The sequence below is a fragment of the Schistocerca americana genome, chromosome 3 (genome assembly GCF_021461395.2).
Source record: "Schistocerca americana isolate TAMUIC-IGC-003095 chromosome 3, iqSchAmer2.1, whole genome shotgun sequence".
NCBI classification, from domain to species: domain Eukaryota; kingdom Metazoa; phylum Arthropoda; class Insecta; order Orthoptera; family Acrididae; genus Schistocerca; species Schistocerca americana.
Window position 1 is genome coordinate 254,616,983 of NC_060121.1, and position 6,000 is coordinate 254,622,982.

At 43.7% G+C, this 6,000-nt stretch overlaps 1 protein-coding gene across 1 annotated transcript in view; it reads right to left on the reverse strand.

Annotated features, from left to right (window-relative positions):
- Positions 1 to 5,155, reverse strand: part of LOC124605570 (retinol dehydrogenase 14) — a 129,190-nt gene extending 124,035 nt beyond the window's left edge. Inside the window, exon 1 of the mRNA XM_047137345.1 lies at positions 5,051 to 5,155. The gene's annotated coding sequence lies outside the window, so the exon portion shown is untranslated. The remainder of the gene's footprint in view (positions 1 to 5,050) is intronic.
- Positions 5,156 to 6,000: the final 845 nt, after the last annotated feature.

Below are 6,000 nucleotides of genomic sequence, written 5' to 3' on the forward strand. Positions count from 1 at the left end.
CATCTACTGTTAAAAAAAAAGGTTCAAATGGCTCTAAGTACTGTGGGACTTAACATCTGAGGTCATCAGTCCCCTAGACTTAGAACTAGTTAAACCTAACTAACCTAAGGACATCACACACATCCACGCCCGAGGCAGGATTCGAACCTGCGACTGTAGCAGCAGCGCAATTCCGGACTGAAGCGCCTAGAACCGCTCGGCCACAGCGGCCGGCTTCTACTGTTCAACCGTTGCAATGAAGAAGCAACGACGGAAATAAAGAAAAGGTTAAGAATCAGGATTTAAATTGAGGGTTAAATTATACCAGTCATAAATTTCACTGATGTCATTACGGGATTATAGGACCTATTGAATGGAATGAACAGTCTACTGAGCGCAGGATATCGATAGAGAGCAAACACAAAAATTTGAAAATATGAAGGAGCAGGAGAAATGAGATTAAAAGCAAACTTAACGTAAAACTGGGACGATGTAGAAAGGGAAGGAATGTATGAATGCATGAATGACGAAGGGAGGAGGGTGAAGCAGAATAGCACATGCAGAGAGAGATTCTTCACCAGAAGAATTCTACTAGTTTGAAATATACTCTAAGAAAAAAAAAGACGAACAAACAAACGACGCACGACAGAAGAATTATTCAAATGGGACGGAAATCGGTAGATATGACGACATGCACTGACAAATAGCCGGCCGGAGTGGCCGTGCGGTTCTAGGCGCTACAGTCTGGAACCGAGCGACCGCTACGGTCGCAGGTTCGAATCCTGCCTCGGGCATGGATGTGCGTGATGTCCTTAGTCAGGTTTAATTAGTTCTAGGTGACTGATGACGTCAGAGCCATTTGAACCATTTTTGAACTGACAAATAAATGGTTTTAATTTCAGAAAAACTGAATCGTTTATTCAAGAGAATTTGAAGAAATCATTAATTCGTTGGTCCACCTTTGGCCCTTATGCAAGCAGTTATTAAGCTTCGCAATGATTGACAGAATTGTTGGATGAGTCCTCCTGAGTGATACTGTGCCAAATTCTCACCTAAGCCACTTGGAGACCCCTGTCCAAATGCTCCAGACGTCCCCAATTTGGGGGAGATCCGTCGACTTGCTGGCCAAGGTAGGGGTTGGCAAGCAAGAAGACAAGCAGTAGAAACTGTCGTGGGGGCTCGCCATGAAGGGCAACAAAACGGGACGTACCTCCGTGCTGTAAGGGCGGCGCGTATGGCAACCAAGGGGTACTGCTATGACAAGACGTGGCACCCCAGACCAACACTTCGGGTTCGGGCTACATGGCAGTCAGGTCGGTATCCCGCCGCAGTCTTCGGTCTGGAGCGGTTCTAGGCGCTTCAGTCCGGAACCGCGCGACTGCTACGGTCGCAGGTTCGAATCCTGCCTCGGGCGTGGATGTGTGTGATGTCCTTAGGTTAGTTAGGTTTAAGTAGTTCTAAGTTCTAGGGGACTGATGACCTCATATGTTAAGTCCCACAGTGTTCACGGCCATTTGAACCATCTTCGGTCTGGAGTCACATGGACTGGAGTGGAATTGTCTTCCCTGATGAGTCCCACTTCGAGCTGAGCGCTGATGACCAGCAGAGACGTGTCTGGAGGACGCTGTAGACAGCTGTGAGAAACCAACCTCTCGCCCGCCATACGACCTGACAACCAGAGTAGTATTTCATTTCGTGGCAGGACCTGTTTGGTTCTCACCCACTGCAACCTTACAGCCCAGCGGTACATCAACGAAATTCTACGTTCCGTTTTGTAGCCCTTCATGGCAAGCCATTCGGGGTTTACATAGCAGCGCCCGCTCGCACATGGCGAGAGTTTCTACTGATTGTCTTCGAGCTTGTCAAGCCCACTTTGGCCAGCAAGTTCTCTTCTCAATTAAGAACCAACTCGGGATTCTGACAATCTAACGCGTCAGTTGGACAGAATTTGGCACGATCTCCCTCTGGAGCATATACAGTAACCATCAATCAATGCCGAGCCGAACAGCTGTATGCATAAGTGCCAGAGGTGAACAAACGCATTATTGACTTGCTCAATTTGTGAAGCTCTTTCACTTGAATACATCACCAAATTTTTCTGAAATTGTAATCATTCGTTTGTATACGCACTGTACATCTACTGATTTCCGTCCCATTCGGCTAATTTCTTCGCGGTGCATAGTTTTCTTTGTCTTAGAGTGAACAAGCCTGAGCCCTAGTGAGACAATTCTGTGAACCTAGCTCTGGAGAACACCACTGTGTGAAAGTGAATTAAGGACTGTGGAAAAAACCGTAAAAGAAGAGAATGGAGGATGTGCTACAGAATGGGAAATTAAGTGGACACATAAAGTAAGGTATGCAACGCTTTTCCACAGTATCGACGACGAATGGTATATATATTGAAAACATCAACTAGAAAATGGTATAGAATTATTGGAAATGTGTCAAGACGCCAGGGAACAACGTCTATGGTACTAGAGGAATCCCTAGGCAGTTAAAATTGAAACCGACAGAGGTTGGAGTACACGTAACAAACAACTGAGGACCTTGGTGTAGGACTATAGGTGATATTTCATATGATGAGGTTGGCACGGGAGAAGAAATCGCAACGGCCGCATCGAAGAAGCTGGAAGACACGATGAAAGAAAAGTCACGACACCGAACTCGTCAGTTATGAGAGGAGTTTGGTTTCTTGTTCGTCAGTCTTCGCATGTATAGATATAATGTGTGTTATTATAGGTGTGGTGTCTGATCGTTCGGTCATACATGTCCGAAAGAACACTCACCATCGTGCCAGTCCGCAGCTCTGTACACAGGGGATTTCAGAAGTGGTGGTAAATATTGAAGGATATGACAGGAATTGTATTTGAAACAAAAGAGTCAAGTAAACATGGACTCTAAAACGCCTACCTTAAGAGCTATGAGTAATCCTTGATCTCTGCTATTATGAAACAAGTCTCCTCTACTGCAAGCTCCTTGCTTTCCATATTTTGGGAAGTGGTAATATAGAACAATACAAGAACAAATGTCCAGCAAACATGTGCTCTAAAATGCATTCCTTAAAAGTTATGAGTTCTTGTTCATTAGAAGAGTTGTGTTTCAAAGTAGCGAAGATGAACAAGTGCTCATAGCTGTTAAGGTATGCGTTTTAGAGCACATGTCTACTGGACATTTTTTCCTTGTTTTTCCATCCCAAAACATGGAAAGAAAAGAGCTTTCAGTAGAAGAGAATTTTTCACAGTATCGAAGATCAAGAATTGTTCGTAGCTCTTACGGTATGCATTTTAGAACCCATGTTTACCTGTTTCGAATGATCATTTCTGCCATACCCCTGAATATTAACAATCACGTCTGAAACACCCTGTATATACTTGAAGAAATAAATGCCAGACTTTTGCTGCAATGAGGCACTGAAATAATTCAATGACGAAAGATGAAAATTTGTGCGGGACCGGAATCGGTAGGACGAAATGCTGTCTTTGAAAGGCGGCGGCTTACTCTCTTCGCCAATCCGAGATTGTCCTCCGTTTCTAATAACGCCGTCGTCCTTCCTTCCTTCTAGCTACGATAGACATTCTTAACCGACACTGGACTCAAATTTTCCGCAGATTTCTGTTAACCTCAATGTTAATAGGACTGGTATTTGTGACATATCAAACACTCTGTAATGTTTGTTATATCCTTCACTTGGCACAGTGTCAATGAAAACTTCTAAATCGAGAGATTTGATGTTCAACAACAGTTGAACGCGTAGTGAGACCCACTTCTAGGATTTAAAAGTAGCACACTTTAAAACAAGGTGATGTGTGGCAGGACGCACCTCCCCTGCATCAGTAGCAGCAGCTGTGAACACCTGTCTAAATAGTCGGTGCAACAGAAAAAAATTCTGCATCTTAGTCGGAGCATTTCTTGTGCTTTTTTTAAGTCTCTGGACTGTTGTGTGTCCACTCTGCAACACGATATGTTTAAATGTATATCCTTCATTCAAATTTTCTCACTATATGGAAACAAACTCCACAGCGCCACGTCGTATGCTTTCTCTAAGGCAGTAAATGCCGGCAGGATGAATGATTGCTGATACTTATCTCCTCAGACAGCCTGAGTGTCAACAACAACAAAAAATAAAAACAGATCGTTCTATCTTCAGAGATAACAGTAGAGAAGTTCGCGCGTAGGAGAGGAAAGTTATAGTAGTACAGGAAATATTAAGTAAATGGCATCGCTCTTCAACAATATTTATAAATCCATATCGAACAAAGTCTGAAAATTCCATGATTTCGAACAAACGTAAATCCTAAACAAGGTCCCCCGCTGTATACTCGTAAAATTATTTTAATTATTTATTGGATCTGTTCTCTGAGTCATACGATTGAAGGCTCGGGTTACCAGGGGCGTTAACATTCTTTTATATGCGTGGTTCCACTTCGTTACTGGCTCAAAACTCAACGTTTTATGCACAACACGTCATTTGCCCAACTACAGACTTCTCCAGAAGCAGTTATTCTGCATTGTGTAAAACTCCGATATGTAAAAAATCCAGTTGGAGTGCTCCACAGTACTGAGTGAGCTGACACAATTACAGCAATCTATGCTTTGACAGTAGTCTCGTTTGGAACTTGGGCCGAGCAGTATTAATTCGATCTTACCTGGTTTGCTGCATTACCTTACGGAAAAGGCACAACGAAAACAGTGCGTTTGATATAACCGTTCATGTATCACACTTTCCAAATGAACTTAGCAACGGGTCAGGGCTAAATTATTCTGTACGTAAAATCAGAAATAATGCCCTTAAATTACCAAAAACAGAGATAGTGTAATTTTTTTACGTTTTGATTTCTTAGACAGCATTCTAATGTGTTCAGGTCCAAAATGAAATCGTAATTTTGTCCCTTTTCGCCACACTTTCTGTACCGGCGTGTGTCTATGTTCAGGCAGCTAACATACTAAAAACACGAATTACACAGGGGATTTTTCCACATTTGAGGATCCTGTACCCGAACACAGGGAAAACGATGCCCTCTGTCACACGTGTGCGCTTGTACCGGCAGCGGCTGACTGCATTAACACTCACCAACGTGGCTGAAAGATCGTGTATTCCTCCCGGTCCGGTTCTGCGTCCACAGCGGCACGCACAGCTGAGCTGACTCAATGTGCTGGCCTCCAGCGAACAGTGTGTTCTGTGCAGTCGGCCGAGATGGTGGGGGAAGAAGGGGGGGAGAAGGGGAGCCACGCCTGTACAGGGGGACCTGCCAGTTCCGACACATTCCAGCCTCCAGCTTATGCCGCGAGAAGACGTTCCGAGCACATGGTCTCGTACTCTTTTTTAGAAGCAGATAATGTGATACAAGTCACGGCTGCAAAATGCTATCGCGAATTCTTTGCAGACGAATGGAAAAACTGGTAGAAGCCGACCTCGGGGAAGATCAGTTTGGATTCCGTAGAAATATGGGAACACGTGAGGCAATACTGACCCTACGACTTATCTTAGAAGCTAGATTAAGAAAAGGCAAACCTACGTTTCTAGCATTTGTAGACTTAGAGAAAGCTTTTGACAGTATTGACTGGAACACTCTCTTTCAAATTCTAAAGGTGTCAGGGGTAAAGTACAGGGAGTGAAAGGCTATTTACAATTTGTACAGAAACCAGATGGCAGTTATAAGAGTCGAGGGACATGAAAGGGAAGCAGTGGTTGGGAAGGGAGTGAGACAGGGTTGTAGCCTCTCCCCGATGTTATCCAATCTGTATATTGAGCAAGCAGTAAAGGAAACAAAAGAAATATTCGGAGTAGGTATTAAAATCCATGGAGAAGAAATAAAAATGTTGAGGTTCGCGGATGACATTGTAATTCTGTCAGAGACAGCAAAGGACTTGGAAGAGCGGTTGAACGGAATGGACAGTGTCATGAAAGGAGGGTATAAGATGAACATTAACAAAAGCAAAACGAGGATAATGGAATGTAGTCGAATTAAGTTTGTTGATGATGAGGGAATTAGATTAGGAAATGAGACACTTAAAGTAGTA